Genomic DNA, 17,705 nt, shown 5'->3' on the forward strand with positions numbered 1-17,705 from the left:
TGGAATGTATGTTTGACCAAGTCAACCATCCTCCTGGTTTGACTTGGCCAAACAGTCAACATTATGTGTGTAAGTTTACTATGGTTCGAAGGATGTCATCGAAGGATGTTTTGTATCCTTCGATGACCTCGAAAGACATCCTTCGTTGGATACTTATGGACCTCGAAGGATATGTCATCCTTCGAGGTACATATGGATCCTTCGATATCTTTCGATGGACATTCTGGTCGATAGATGATCCTTCGACCAGAAATCCTTATCCTTCGTGCATGTTAACTGATGTGGGTATATATATCCCATGTAGGTTTCACTTCACAAATAGTTCTTTGAAAGTTGTTCAAGTTCATTTTGTGAGAGCATTTTGTGAGTGAACCCAAGGTCTTGTAAGAGAGCATTTCAGTTTGGCCAAGGGCTGTAACCGTGTCCACTGAAATACAAGAGAAAACTTTGATATATTGCTTGTCTACTCTTTCTCTTTGTAATCTTTGCTTTCATCTAAACTACGGTTTGCACTCTAGCTTGGATTCCGCACTTGCTAGTGTGTTAAACATAACAAGGAATAGGTTTAACCTCAACCTCCGAGGGACCTACAAGTGGTATCAGAGCCGTGGCTCTTTTCCTTGTTAAAATCGGGTTTGTGCAAGACTTTGATTGTGTTTGGACAAAAACTTTCTTGGTTTAGCACCCGTTTTTAGTGTGTTTCTTGCCTTTCTAACCATAAAAACATGTTCTAAACTAACCGGGTGTGTTACGGGAAGGTTTGGGTAACTTAAAAATCTTGTTCAAAGAGGTTTGCTATTTTCCGGCCAATATTCCGGCTAAACTCCGGTGGTTGGTTGTGGATAAGAAACTTCCTTTTTGGGCATTATTTTCAAAGTCAAATCTGACTTGGTGAAAAGTTGGTGCAGAAACATCCCTTCTGCCGAAAGTTGGTTCACCAACCACATCACCTTTTCACCAACCAGTCGTCCTTTCTGTCAGTGTGTCAGACGTGTTCGAAAGATACCTTTCGAACTCGAAAGATCATCCTTCGATCAAGGAGATTCGACAGATAACCATCCTTCGAACATCTTTCGAAGTCAGTGTGTTGTCTTTCGAGTCAAGGAATCTTTTCGAAAGATACATCCTTCGAGTTACTGTTTCCCTTCGAAAGATAAGGATCCTTCGTGTAGGAGAATCTTTCGAAGTGATTGTTCGAAACTCAACAGTGATCCTTCGAACACTGTTGATCCTTCGAACAAGTGTCATCTTTCGAGCATCCTTCGAGTCTTATCTGTTTAAACTTAACAACTTGTGATTTTCAGGTCTTTCGATCCAAGATCCTTCGACAGTTTGTTATCCTTCAAAGTTTTAACATAGTTTGTGAAAATTATTTTTTTAAAATCAATTTTCACCTAATATATTAAATATAAAATGGGAACAAACGGTCAGTGGGATCCATCTGCGTGGACTACAACAACTTTGACTCCACATTCATCATCTACGCAATCATCAGCCACGCAATCTGCGCCAGAGTTCAACAAAACTGCATGGATGCAGGCTATTGCCCCACCTCAAGCTGCAATGATAACTGCAAATCAATGGGCTTTGGTCACAAATCAAAGCAGCAGCATTCAAGCAATGATGCAGAACGACAGTGAAACTGGTACAAGCACGAAACCGCCAAAGCTTAATCACATCAATGATTGGGGATGGTGGAAAGAAAGGCTGAGAACTTATGTTCAGGGGCAAGGTCAAGATCTATGGATGTGTTTCTTCACTCCATTTGAGAATGATTTAGAAGTTGCAGGATCTAATCCGCAGACTTACAGCACCTTGTCCGACGAAGATAAGAAGAAGTTTGAATTGGAAAAGAAAGCATTTATGATTCTCACGCAGGCTCTTCACAGAGATATATACCACCAGTTCGTCTACTGTACGACTACCAAAAGTTTGTGGGATATGCTCACGTTAAGGTGTGAAGGAAATGCTCAATCAAGGAAGATCAAGCAGGAGCTGCTAAAGAAAGAGTTTGAAGGTTTTACCTGCATGGAGAATGAAGGTCTAGCAGAGTTGTCTACAAGATTTCACCATCTGTTGAGTGAAATGTTTGCCTTCAGAGTCACTGCCACTCCACAAGAAATGGTAAAGAGATTTGCTGATAGTTTACCAGCAAAGTGGAGCAGTTATCTCGAGATTCTCAAGGAAAACGGTGTTCTGGATACAATCACCGTTTATGAGCTAATTCAGAAGTTAGAAAACAAAGATGTAGAAGAAAAGCTCAAGGCGAAAAGAACAATCACTCCTCAGAATCCAGAAATGTATTTTGGGATTGCAGGTGGTATTACTGGAGAAAAGCCAGCTTCTCAGCATGCTAAGCTTCAAACAGCTTTCCTCTCTAACACCGGACCTTCAACAGCAAATCAGTTCGATCCCTCAGCATATACTATGTTCTCAAGACCAGATTCTTCTTCTTCTCAACAACAACAGTATGTGCAACAGACTGCTCAGCAATTCACTCCACCGCCTTTCCTGGATCCTAACAGAGCTCAACAGCAACAACCACAACAGCAGGGATTTTATGGAAGTTCTTCAAGCTTTCAAGCTACTTCCAATCCGAACACTGTCAGATTGGATACTTCCAATTTTTCAAAAGTCAGTGTTGAGATAGCCAAGGAACATATGGAGATGTTGAACACCTTGGTTAGCGCCTACTGTGGGTTGGTTGCGGGTCAGATTGGAAATATCAACCTAACCAACGAAGATTATCAGCAGGTTGATAAAGAAGAGTTTGAGATGATGGATATAAAGTGGGCTCTTGCTAGTGCTATCCGTAGAGCTAAAGAGTTTATGGAGAGAACGGGGAGAACCAACTTGGAAAGCAACAACAACACCAAGTATGGTTTTGATAAGAATGCTGTCACCTGCTTCAACTGTGGTGAAAAGGGTCATTTCAAGCGGGAATGTCAGAAACCACCCAAGCAAGGCAATCAGAATCCTTTCAGGAATCAAAGACAGCCTCAACAACAACAGAACAATTCTGACAGACAAATAGTTCCCGTGGGAGGAAATACATCTGGATCCACAAACTCTAATCCCCACAGAGGATTAGTTGTTCAAGCTGATAAGATTTGCAACTGGAATCTTCAGCTTGGTGAAGGAGGAAATGGTGGAACAGCATGCTACGCTAAGGTGGTTGAGAAGGTTGAAAAGGTTGAAGAACCCGTGTCTGCTGGTGAATCTTCAGAAGATGAAGATAGCTCGGGTTATAGTGGAAGTTTGGATGGGGAATCACTTGATGCAGGTGATTTATCAAGTGAGGCTTTAGACTTGGAGGTTGATGAGTTATTGGCTGATGCTGAAGCATTATGCAAGAGAAGATCTATTCTTTGCCAGAAAGCTGCTGGAACTTCCGAGAAGCTTTCTCAATTTTTCTCTGAAGATGGATCTTTTTCTTTTCATACAGCCTTTATGGCTCATGTTGAAGGACAAACCTCTCAGGTATGTGATTCTAAACCTGACTCTATTTCTGCTGCTGTTGAATGTGCTAAATGTCTAGAATATGCAGAAAAGGAAAGTCTGTTTGAAATCACACACAAACACAATCAAGAATTGATTGTTGATCTGTCTAAAGCAACTGAGGCTAACTTGTTTTTAACAAGAAATGAAAAAGAGTTTAAAGCAACAATTGCGTCATTAAAACATGATGTTTCTGAACTTCAAAAGGCTGTTTTGAGAAAACAACATGCTAATAATAACTTAATTGACACAATTGAAAAACAAATGGTAGAGTTAGCTACAGCTAAATGTGAATGTGAGACAATTAAGCAGAAATTGGAAAGCTATTCCAATTCCCGCTATGTTTTGGATCACATTATTGATGTTCAAAGGAAAAAGGGGGATGCAAAATGTATTGGTTACAAATCATGCCCTCCCCCGATGAATCACAACTCCAAGTTGCCTAATGACGAGGATATGCCCCGTTTTGAACCTACTGTGCCACTCGGTCTAGATGACTTTGCAGCAGGCCTCGGGTTCACAACTGGTACATCATCCTCAGGTCAATCAGAATCTGAGAACGTGACAGATACATCGTGTGTTAAGGAACAGAGTCCTCCCATTATTGAGGATGCTGATTCTTCGGACGATGAATCTGAAGAAATTGTGAAACAACAGTCTGACTCGGTTACAACAGATATTCCTATCGAGAATCACATTCTGTGTGATCCACCAGTGAAACCGAGTAAGACTGAAATGTCAAAGGCGATGAAATCCCTTGTAGTTAGCTCTGAAGGGAATAACTTGTTGTATATGCTCAAAGGAGATAGCAAAATCTACTCTGACAAAGATTTTCCAATTAAAAATGTAAATCAAGAATTAATTGAGCAAATTTTTGAAGGATGTACTGATAAGTTTTTGGGGAACAAAGGTGGAAAAGTAACTGTCACTCAATGTGATCCAATTCCGTGTGAACAAATTAGAAAACAATACGGAAACCAAAAACTACCAATTGAGCGAAAACAACAAGTCAACTCCGAAAGGGTAAGGTACAGGGAAAGAAAGCTCAGAACAAGAATGTTCAAGCACCAAAAGTTCAGCAGCCTAAGACTGAACAACCAAAGGTTCAACAACCTAAAGTTGAACAGTGTAAGGCTACTCAACCTAAGGCTGCACAACCTAAAATTCCACAATCTAAGGTTGAGCAACCTAAGGTTCAAAGGGTGCAAAACAAAAGAGCTCCGGTCAAGAAAAGAGAACTGAAAGTGAACTTTGTTGGATCAAAGGGTACGGACAAACTTGAAACATTTCAAAATAAATCTAACATTGATTTTGTAAAACAAGTTAGAATTTTAAAACGAAATGATCAGAACAATTATACCCAACACACCAATGGATGTGACTTAGGTCCAAGCACATCTAGATCACAAAGTTCAGTGTCTGGTTCTCAGTCTGGTCATCAACACGTTTCTCCGAGGTTTGTAGAGCGGAGAATGTGTTTTGAATGTGGAACAGTTGGGCACATTGTAAGATATTGCCCATACTTGCAAAAATTGAAGGGAAAAACAAGTGCTCCCCAAGAAACCAATTACCAAAAACAACCGGTTTCCCCGAAACAAGACCCACGTGTCTTGAAAGAAAGGGAAAAGAAGGTAAAACAAAAGAACAAAAAGGTAATTGAGAAGGCCTTAAAATCAGAGGTCAAGGATGAAAAACCTGTACAAGCTAAACCTACAAGTGTAAAACCAATAAATGCAAAAACAATTAAAACAAATACTGGTACAGGACAACAAGCTTGGAAACAAAAACAGGTAATTAAGTCAGGGGGAGCACCAGAGGTTTTATTTCCTAATCATCAAGTGATTGAGATCACTTTCCTTGATGATCAAGGACGACCCAAGTCAACAAAGGCTTGGGTCCCCCTCTCAAACTGATGTGTTAATTGCATGTGCAGGCGGCTCCAGGAGGAACTATTAATAGTCTTTGGATTGTTGATAGTGGGGCTTCCAGGCACATGACTGGCGACTATCGTCTCCTTTTTGATGTTCGAAGTATAAGAGGAGGATATGTTACGTTTGCTGGAGACAAAGGAGGGTATATCACCGGCGAGGGAATGATCTCAAATGGAATTGTGAGTTTCGACAAAATCAATTATGTGCAACAGTTGGATCACAATCTCCTGAGTGTTTCTCAAATCTGTGACAAAAAGTTCACCGTGCATTTTGATGATGCCGGTTGCTATGTGCTGAAGCCAGGATTCAAGATTCCCGCAGAATGGATTCTCTTATCAGCACCAAGAGTTAATGATTTGTATGTCCTTGATATGAGCCAAGCAATAACTCAGTCAAAACAAGTTACTTGCTTTATTTCAAAAGCCACTGAAAAGGAGACGATCTCTTGGCACAGACGAATGGGTCATATTCACCTCAGAAAAATGAATCACCTAGTCAAAAACAATCTGGTGAGAGGTGTTAATGTGAAAAATTTTCAACTTCAAGATGTCTGTGTGCCGTGTCAGAAAGGAAAGCAGACCAAGAAATCTCATCCATTGAAGAAGGTTAACACTGTCAACATGCCACTCGAGCGTTTACATATGGACCTTTTCGGCCCAGTCAAACACAAGAGTGTGCACGGGGAAGTTTTCTGCTTGGTAGTTACTGATGACTATTCAAGATTCTCATGGGTTGACTTCATGGTCCACAAGAGCGAGACTCCAGAAATTCTGAAGAATTTGATCACCTTGTTGGAAAATCTGTATAATCTAAAGGTGAGGCGAATTCGAAGCGACAACGGTACCGAGTTCAAAAACAGGGTTATGGATGAGTTTTGCACTGCAAAAGGAATCCTTCATGAATACAGCTCTCGGTACACGGCACAACAAAACGGAGTCGCTGAAAGAAAGAACAGAACCTTAATTGAGACTGCAAGAACCATGTTGGTTGAGTCTCAGCTTCCAGTTCGATTCTGGACTGAAGCTGTTGCCTCGGCTTGCTACACGTTAAACAGGGTTCTCACAGTGAAAAGACATGGAAAAACGTGCTTCGAACTCCTACACAAGAAGACTCCTGACTTGGAATATCTAGAACCTTTTGGTGCACCATGTACCATGATTGAACCTGATGGGAAGTTTGGTGCCAAAGCTATCGAAGGTTACTTCCTTGGGTATGCTACTCCTAATCTGCGAGTATGGAACCTGACTACCAAAAGGATTGAAGAATGGGGTGAAGTAAGAGTTCAAAGATATTCTAATCCTCCGAAGCCTTCTGGAGATCCATGGATGTTCGATTATGATGGTCTTTTCGACTCATTTAATCTGCCAACATTTGATGATGACAATGCAATTGCTCAAATGTTGTCTGAAAGCGAGAATGCGACTGGCTCTCAGTTAGCTCGTCCAATCATTGTTGACTCACAAGCATCTTCTTCTGTCAACAATCTCGCTTCAAATGAGGTGTTTAATGATGCTGTCGATTACAATTTGTCATCGGAAGATGAGGAGTATGTTGATGCAAATGATGGTGAAGCACTACGTCCGGTTCAAGGTACTTCAGAAGCAACGGATCCAGTGTCTGCGCCAATTATCCAAGAAGAAAATGCATCATCTTCTACAACTCACCAGCTTCAGAATGATATCGGGAATTTAAATATCAATAACTTGAGGTCAAATGTTGAAGTTCCTCCAGTTTCTGAAACCCGAATTCATAACATTCATCCTCAGCAGAATATTATAGGTGATGTTCTCAGTGGTGTAAGGACAAGGAATCAAATCAGAAATAACGAAAATGCTGGCTTGTATGCTGAGATACGAGAATCGGGACAACAAAATGATTGGTCTTTCGCCTGCTATGTTAGCCAAGAAGAGCCTAAATCTTGGAAGGAGGCATTGAAAGATGATTCCTGGGTGGAAGCAATGCAAGAAGAACTTCAGCAGTTCGAGAAGTTGGGCGTATGGAAATTGGTTGATAGGCCCGACAACTACAAAAAGATCGGAACTCGCTGGGTGTTTAAGTGCAAAAAGGACGACCGTGGGATTGTTGTCCAAAACAAAGCAAGGTTAGTGGTACAAGGCTTCAGTCAGATCGAAGGTATTGACTACAATGAAGTGTATGCACCTGTTGCTCGTCTGGAGGCTATTAGAATCTTTCTAGCCTACGCATCCTTCAAGAAATTCAAGGTGTACCAGATGGATGTTAAAAGTGCTTTTCTACACGGAGTAGTCGAAGAGGAAGTATATGTCGAGCAACCGCCGGGGTTTGAAGATCCATTACATCCTGACAGGGTTTTACTGCTTAACAAGGCGTTATATGGTCTTCATCAAGCACCTCGGGCTTGGTATGAAACGTTGTCTACCTATCTGCTCAGCAATGGTTTTCGACGAGGTTTGATCGACTGTACCCTCTTCATCAAAGAGAAAGGTGAAGATCTTCTGTTGGTACAGGTGTATGTCGATGACATTATTTTTGGTTCTACCGATGATAAGTTGTGCAAAGAGTTTGAAAAGGTGATGCAAGATCGATTCGAGATGAGTGCGATGGGTGAAATGACGTTCTTCTTGGGTTTGCAAGTTAATCAATCCGAATCTGGAATTTTTATTCATCAAACCAAGTACGTCGGAGACATCTTGAGCCGGTTCCAGATGTCCGATACGAAGCCAATTTCTACTCCTCTTCCGCAGAATCACGGGATTACACCGGATGAAGAAGGGGATGCTGTGGATTCTTCACTTTATCGTGCTATGATTGGATCCTTAATGTATCTCACCGCATCAAGACCAGACATTATGTATCCAACTTGTCTTCTCGCTAGGTATCAAGCGAATCCGAAGGTCTCTCACTATGTTGCTGTCAAGAGGATTTTTCGTTATCTGAAGGGTTACCCTGACACCGGGCTATGGTACCCTAAGGATGATAACTTCGATCTCAAAGCGTTCATTGATTCTGATTTCGGCGGCTGCAAGAAAGATGGAAAATCAACTACTGCAGGATGTCAGTTCTTAGGCAATCGCCTAGTCACTTGGCAATGCAAGAAGCAGACATGTGTGGCTACGTCTACATGTGAAGCAGAATACATTGCTGCGTCTAGTTGCTGCTCCCAGGTTCTATGGATCCAACAACAGATGCGGGACTACGGTTTTGAATTCCTAACTACTCCTATTTATGTTGATAATGAGGCTGCCTTACAGATCACTAGAAATCCTGTACAGCACTCGAAAACGAAGCACATCGATATTAAATATCACTTCATACGTGATTGTTTTGAAAAGAGACTTATCGATGTGGTTCATATTCATACCGACCACCAACGTGCCGACCTTTTTACCAAAGCATTTGATAAATCAAGATTTGATTATTTACTTTTGGTAAACGGCATTAAGGTGAAGCAAGAGTAATCGACATCAGGAAATCGCTTTTTTGTGAATATTTTTCTAAAAATCAAAAATCCAAAAATATTTTTACTTTATTTTATTTTTGAATTTTAGGGGGAGAAAGTTTCAAGAAAAATACAAAAACATTGAAAAACCACAAAAATACAAAAATATGTCTTTAATTTATTTACTTTCTGCATTTAAGGGGGAGAAAATTCAGAAAAACACAAAAACAATAGAAAAACAAAAATGAGTTTCTTGGTAATATAAGGGAAAGTGATATTACATCAGAGGTCGGTTGAAATATGTTTCTAGAAATCAAAAGAAAGGAAAATGATAAGTAGCTCTACTAATGATGTACCGGTAGACTCACGATCATTTTAAAGTATGCAGGAGATATAAACATAACGAACTGAAAACCGAGTGGGAACCGCTCATTGGCATATGGTCTTGGTACCGAAATTTCGTTTGATAGATTGCCGAGGTTCTGAGATATTCGGGGTTTATGCTGTTTATCATCTGGGTATCATGGTTGTTTCTATAAAAGACAAAGTCTAAGTTCTTCCATGATACCATACATATGTATACATATTTCATACTGCATTCGACCTCAATAAGTGATAAACAATCACATGTCCATCAAAATAAGTGATAAAATATCACATCTATCCGGGAGTCAAGTTCGTCTCTCTGCTGTACGGAAGTACTGACCTGTTCACGGACTTGCTCCTGTGCCCTCATGCATCGAAAATCAAGTTCCTCATCAATAAGTGATTCTATCACATAGGGCTTGTTTTCAACTCAAATAAGTGACTTGTTCACATTGTATATATATACGTTAAAAACGGATGATAAATGGTATACTCCCCAGTAAGATGAACTCTCGTGCATACCTTGATACGGGAATGTGTCGTGAGTGGATGAACACCGGTCGGTAAGTATAAATCATACCTTAAACGTATCTCATTGTATTATGATTACACTTGATTGTTGAGTTTAAGTGGATAACAATATCGGTAATTGTGGTAGAATACTTATCAACTTCTGTAAAAGAATTTTAAAAGGAAATGTGTTTTGACAAAAGACCGCAAGCTGATATGATTCTCTTCGCCAGAAACTCGCAAAAATGTTGTTGTGTTTGTACATATTTACTTACTGCTTTATTTACTGCTTTATTATTTTTTTTTAAACAATTTTTGTCGTTTGGTGCATATCAGCATGACATTAGCGGTGATGTCGTTTGATAACATTCAAAGGATATCAAAATTGTTGCCTTTTATTTTATCAAACCACAAAATCCAAAAAGATTTTTCATTTAATATTATTTTTGATTAACTGATGTTGGTGCTCGATCCGATACCTGACAAGCCGATATACTTCATAAAACTAATCTTTGCAGAACTTCATAACGGACAACTTTTCAAAAGGGTCATTTCTGAAAACCTCCAAAATTTGAAGGGTTTAAATTGAAATTCCAAAAAATCCAAAGTGTTGGTGGAAATCTGATCCTTCGAGGAAGCAATGGCCCTCGAAAGATCAGATGGTCAAGAAAGTCAACGAAAGTCAATCACCTCAGTCGAAAGATGTTTTGGTCAACGAAGGATTTGACCAAATCCTTCGAGCTAATCAGATCCTTTGAAAGATGGAAAAGGTCGAAAGATATCTTTCGAAGGATAACAACAAATATCTGGTATCCTTCGATCCAGATCTTTCAAATATCTGGATCTTTCGAGCCAAATATGGATCCTTCGACCCAAAGTTGATCCTTCGATTCTCTTTTGCATCTTTCGAATGGTCATTTATCTTTCGAAACGGTTGGTCCTTCGAGGCGGTTGGACTTTCGAGGTCAGGGTATAAAAAGGGTTTCTTCTTCATTTGCACTTATCAGTTTCAAAATACCATCTCTCAAAACCCTCTCATTCTTCTCGAACCTCTGCCCAAATTTTCAAAATCAGTTAAAAGTATCAGGATTCAATAACAACACTCGGTAGGATAATCATCATCGTCTTAACATACAATGGCTCAATAATCAACATGATCATGTGTTTCCTTTCTCAAATTTCTGATATGATAAATATGAAACATAAATACGTTGTAAATGAATCAATGTTTAGTTTTTGATGATCATTTGATGTTCTTTTATGTGTTTGTTTGTGTTCAGAATGCTTGGTTTCAAATATTAAATACAAGGGTGTTTGATTTGGTAAAACAGAGGAAATGGTTAGGGTTCATGGTTTGGATCAATAGCATGTGTGGGTGTTCATGTCCGGTTTGGGTCAAAATGTTAATGGTATAAAATGGTTTGTAGTGTTGTGTTGTCTGATATAATGAACACTTGAATCCTGAAAAATACTTGAAACTGTCACCGGAAAACACTTAAAACCCCACCGAAAAACTTGCCGTTGAACAGTGCCTCCGGTAATCAAAACGATAGATGATGACTCATCACCTCGATAGATGTGCTGAACAACATCCTTCGAGGTGAGTCTCGAAAGATGTTAGATATCTCGAAGGATCATCCTTCGATTGATCAATCCTTCGAATGATCAAGATATCTTTCAAAATTCTTGATTATTCGAAAGATGATCCTTCGATAAGGTTGACATCCTTCAAGATAAGTGACATCTTTCGAGCTTGACTAACATCTTTCGAACAGATTGCCATCCTTCGTGCCATGATTCAATCTTTCGATGGATATATGGATCCTTCGAAGAGTTCAACACTTGGAATTTTTCAAGAAATTGAAAATTTTCTAAGTGTGGAATTCCATTGTTGACTGTTTGACCTTTGCTTATTACGTGTCTATGTTTGATGAACAGAAATGGCACCAAAAGCAACGAAAAAGGAACGGGCCAAGCCAACAAAGAAGGTGAAATCGGAGCTTGAAGCTATGTCTGAATCTAGACATAATATGGCTGCATATTTACAACCGGAAGGCAGTATCAGTCCGGAGTTTACTGGAATCATGGAGTATCTTCATAGGGCGCGCATCAATTATGCTATCACAACACAGCACGTTGCCTATCAGTCGCACATCAAGGCGTTTTGGAGTTCAGCTGTGATTGAAACGGTAGAGAATAAGGAAGTGATCAGGGCAACAGTTGCTGAAAAACCCGTGGTTATTACAGAAAACACTATCAGAGAACGTCTATGGCTTGGAGATCAACCGGAAGATCCTACTTCTATAGATTTACAATGTCAACGGGGGTTACTGATGAGGCTGCGGTACAGCGACGACGTTCTTGCCAATCAGATCAACAAGAAGTATATGCCGCTTCGATACAAGTTCCTGTTGCATATTCTTATTCATTGCCTAAGCAACAAGCGTTCTGGGTATGATCTGTCACCGATCGATTTGGCTGGATTGTTTACGGCGCTGATTCTGAACAAGCCGTTCAACATATCTCGGTATATCTTCGACAATCTGAAGGAAAACGCTCGAAGGCCACTTCCGTCTGCAACACAGCGAACATCCACCAAGTTCTGGTTATATCCCAGGTTTCTGCAGATGATGATAGATGATCAGATTCCTGATCTTGCTAAAGCCGAGGCAGATGTTCTTCCTGTGAATCCGATGGACGAACGCACTCTGCTGATCTTCAAATCTATGGCCGCTTATAAGGAATCGGACCCAATTAGGAAACTTATTGGTCATCTTGATATTCCTAACTACGAGGCACCGCAGCACAACAAATGGCGTCGAGACGCGAGCGATTCTGATAATGAAGAGCCAAGGTTAATCTCCTTGGCTGATACGCAGCTCGGAGCTAAACATGGAATCAAAGCAACAAGAAGGTCTGCTGGCAGTTCTAGTGCTGCAGCACGTGTTGAGGTTGATGTCAATGTTGCTGCTGAAGAGGTTCAGGAAATGTCTGTGGATCCTGATGTTCGTACTGGTACTGGTGGTGATGGTGGTGCTGTGGTTGTTGAAACAGGTGGTAGTGCTGGTGGTGCTGGTGGTGTTGCTGGTCAGTCTGGTACTGTTGCGACTGACAAGGGTAAAGGCAAGATAGATGAGGCGAGGAAGCTAGTTGATGAAAGCAGTTCATCTTCTGAAAAGGAAGGAGGTTCTGATGATGGTGATTCTTCGTCTGAGGATGATAATCCTCCTCCCCCAGGGATGATGAAAGTCTTTGATAAACGCGGGAACCCCCGGTTTGTGCGTATAAAGAAGACGGGTAGTACTGGAGAATCTGACCAGGATGAAGATTATACGCTTACTTCTCCGGGTTTTCTTAAGAAGAGGAAGGCAAAAAGGCAGGATGTTCGTTCATCAAAGAAAGCTGCTGGTGATTCCTCTATTCCAGTTTCTGTTCAGCCTTCATCTGCTCCTGAGCAGCAGTTTCCTCCCTCTGGTGATCAATTGACTGAAAAAGAGACGCTGGAGCTAATGTCTTCTCCTCAGAGGTCCTCTGGGACGCGCACGGTGACTGTTGATCAACAGCCGCCTGCAACTCCCACCTCAGGTACACATGCTCGACCCCCTCTCACTATTACTGGTCCTACAGGTGCTTCGGGTCAGGCTGGTCAGTCTGGTTCTTCAAGACCTGAGCCTTCAAGGCCAACTCTGGCAGAAACCTTGTCTGGATTTTCTGAAGCTGACAAGATACAATTCCTGATTGAACAAGTCAGTGAATTGGGTTCTATAGTTGGTCGACACACAAGAACAATTGAAGAATGTCGTGTCCAGCGAAAACAAGATGTAATGGCACACAACCAGCTGTGTTCAATTGTTGAAGCTCAGAATATCAAGATCAAGGAACAGGCCGAGGAAATTGAAAGGTTAAAACAGGCAAACAAGGAAAGAGATAGGGAGGTCGAAATTATGAAAAGGCATAGTACTAACTTGGAGACTCAGGCGAAAGCGTTGAGGGAGAAGGTAAGTAGTCGTGATGATAGACTGATGGAAGCCTTCAAACCCATGTATGCAAACTTCAACAAGATTCATTCCAAGGTTGGTACATTGTGGAATGAAAGGTGCAAAACCTTAGGGATAGTTCCCCCAAGGCGTGAGGATGATCAAGATGATGATGCTGCTAATCCAGATCAAACAACTGCCTCAGGTTCCGGTGCAACTGCATCCGGTGCTGCAAGTGGATCTGGTACACCTCAAGACACTCCTTCTGCTCCTCCTACAGCTTCCACTGGCCCATCAGAACAGACAGAAACACTAGAAACGTCTACAGGGCCTGAACAGATCAGCCTGGAACCAGAAACGTTCACTGATCTCCCTGAATCTTCAGGTGCTCAGAAGTATCATCCTGTGACGGGTGAACTGCTAGAAGAGGGAGAGTTTATTTCTGAAATGTCTGATGAACAAATTCTGATCTTGACTGATTTGGATGAAGTTGCTGTGTGTATGATTGATGCTACTCCAATGGTACAGGATCAAACTGATTTCTCAACAATTGAAGAAATCTTCATCAGTTCTGATCCTGAACGTCCTGTATATGTTGGAAAGGACAATGCGGAGGTGAATGCCCTTGATGATGATTTTGTGGCTGAAAAGACTGCAGAGTTCGCCAATCTTTCTTCTGATTCACCAACAGCTCAAGAAAACCGTGAGAAAACAGTGAATGAATGGCGAGCGGATTTCCTTGCTAGGAATCCTCCTCCGCTCGCTCCATTGGAACAGGTTAACTATATGAGGCTGGAGAAGAATCGTGCTCGGGGTCGCATTATTAGTTGGATGTTTGTCAAAGATCTTCACTGCATGGTCGTGAAAAGAGAAACGGGTCTTCAGTATTTCAGAACTCTCCTCAGTATTCTCACACTTCCATATTATGATGTTGCAGTGTTAGCCCAACTAGATGTAATCAATCGAGATGAAGAAAAGATGGTGGATCTGTTTGCTAAGAAAATCAGGTTGGAAAGGAGATTGGGTTGGAAGGATCCTCTGTACAAGCCACAGTTTCCCAGATACGAGCAGATCAGGTTTACACTTGATCCAGAGACAAACACAGCTCGTTATCGTTTGGTATATGATCCTCCCAAGGTGATGAAGAAGATACCCTTGCTGAAGATGAAGACCGACTTTCTTGGAAACTTCCGTTGCTGGGTTTACGATGCTGATACTGGAGAAGCGGTGATCCTCTTCAGAGATAGTCAGGAGAACTTCAGGATAATAGATCCGATGTGGATTACTAACATGTCCAGATCGGATATTATTGTTCTGAAGGATCATGAGATAAACTACTTAGTTCAATATCGAGATCAAGCTATGAAGTTTCAAAGGATGGCCCGATACTGCTTCAATCTGCTGGTCAACGCAGGAAGTGCATGGTCATCACATCATCTGACAGCGGAAAGGACGTCCGAGACTTAAGACACGAAGACCAAGACAAAGCTACAGCCAAGGGGGAGTTTGTTGGTGCACTTGTGTCTGTACTTTGTCTGTATTTTGTAATGTATAAAACGATGTCTTTTGTCTGTTGTGTTTACGTCTTTGGTTGTATTGTATATGTGTTGGAATGTATGTTTGACCAAGTCAACCATCCTCCTGGTTTGACTTGGCCAAACAGTCAACATTATGTGTGTAAGTTTACTATGGTTCGAAGGATGTCATCGAAGGATGTTTTGTATCCTTCGATGACCTCGAAAGACATCCTTCGTTGGATACTTATGGACCTCGAAGGATATGTCATCCTTCGAGGTACATATGGATCCTTCGATATCTTTCGATGGACATTCTGGTCGATAGATGATCCTTCGACCAGAAATCCTTATCCTTCGTGCATGTTAACTGATGTGGGTATATATATCCCATGTAGGTTTCACTTCACAAATAGTTCTTTGAAAGTTGTTCAAGTTCATTTTGTGAGAGCATTTTGTGAGTGAACCCAAGGTCTTGTAAGAGAGCATTTCAGTTTGGCCAAGGGCTGTAACCGTGTCCACTGAAATACAAGAGAAAACTTTGATATATTGCTTGTCTACTCTTTCTCTTTGTAATCTTTGCTTTCATCTAAACTACGGTTTGCACTCTAGCTTGGATTCCGCACTTGCGAGTGTGTTAAACATAACAAGGAATAGGTTTAACCTCAACCTCCGAGGGACCTACACCCTTCCATGTCGGCCAAAAGTTTCTGCCATAAGATTAACTTGGCTTGAAGGTCCTGCGGAGCGTACACATTGACAATATTCAATAATTGCCCTCCCCCTTTAACCCTGCCTTTAATCACCATATAGTTCCTGTCTTTCACCACGCTGACCCGGTCGAACAACTTCGGATCCCACACACTAACCAGCCCTCCTGACTGGCCGGAGGACTCTACCCAATCGAACTCAAAATCCATCCCTCCCCACAATTTAGCTAACCCTATCTTATCAACAGACGAACATTTTGATTCTTGCACAGCCAAAAAAGATAAACCAAATTTCACTTTCAACCTCTTAATCCAGATCGCCTTCTCCCCACTCCCCAACCCTCTAACATTAAGCGATAAAAAATTCATGACGGAACCTCATTAATACCTGTACCTTGAATAACTTTCTTAACGAGATCCTCCTTACCTCCGAGTTCCATGCCCAAACGAACCCCCAGATGGACGGTTTCCTCCACTTCCTGATCCACATCGTAAGCCTTACCACCACCATCTCCCTTCTCTCCTCCTCCCTGACCCGTGGATGGAGCAGACGACTCAGGCACCACGCTGCGATTTAGGTCAAAAAGCCTCCCTTCACCCGAACACAGGAGCTCTTCACCCCCACCACCACTCGAAGCCTGATCTCCAACCTCCGTATTATCCTTAAACATCTTTGGGTCAAGGAATTTATCCAGAGAAAATGGGTCACTATCCTCCTCAATTTGGGCTCTACTCCTTTTAATGGGCCTGGCCTTCTCACTGGAGTCCACAAAATTCACTGGACTTCCCTGAAGAATATTCCCCCCTTTCCTAAGTCTCTTAGACTTCTTTCCTGACGTAAAGACAAACATCCCCTTTTTATTTCTACTAGGGACAGAAGTGGACCCCATTTCATCACCCAAAAAAGAATCATAATTAAAAACATTCCTCAAGTCTCTCACCCCTTCGGAACCCACATCCGCCGACTTATCATTAAATGTCTCCCCACCCCCCATGCACGACCCTTCGGGAACCTCCTCCCCGCCTCCCAGATTACCCAAACCCGAGAACCCCACCACCGGAGACGACGCCAACGGTGACGAACCACCATTACAAGCTGCCGGAGAGTTAGCATCCGACGAGACACCTGGAGAAAACTCCGCCCCACGCTCACCCAAGCAATCAGGAACCCAATCTTCTAGTTCTTCCTCCACCCACACCCTAAACACCCTATCCTTCCAGGCCAGTTTCAGCTTCTCCCTGATCCTTGTGGCTTCCCCCGCGAGCACAGCCACCCTTGACAACGACAGATCCTTCTCCTCCACGAGAGACTTCATGACATGCAACACCTTACCGAAACCTCCCCCTATCATCTCCATAACCTCCGTATCAAACAAGTGCAAAGGGACCCCATAAACTTTCAACCAGACAACCCTTTCAAAAGGTAAAGACTGACCGTCCCAAATCTCCACCTTAGAGAACCAGGGTTCCCACACCTTCCTGGCATTGAGAAAGGCACTCGCCCCGGCATTGTCCCCGAAGGAAATTAAAATAGATAACCCTCCCAAATACTGGATGTTCTCAACACTGATCTTCGCTATCCTAAGGAGCTTAGCAAAGTCCACCAAGGTTTCCAGATCGACCGTCCTACCCACCACAGCCCGCCCCCGCAAAACGTCAAAGGCAACCAATCTGTCCGGCACAACAATGGTCTTTTCTACTCCCTCCTCCCCCGGAACACCTTGACTCCCACCACCTCCTATACCGTCATCCACCCCCCCCTCCCCATTCTCTTATCCCGA

This window comes from Helianthus annuus, chromosome 14 (genome assembly GCF_002127325.2).
Source record: "Helianthus annuus cultivar XRQ/B chromosome 14, HanXRQr2.0-SUNRISE, whole genome shotgun sequence".
In the NCBI taxonomy this organism is placed as follows: domain Eukaryota; kingdom Viridiplantae; phylum Streptophyta; class Magnoliopsida; order Asterales; family Asteraceae; genus Helianthus; species Helianthus annuus.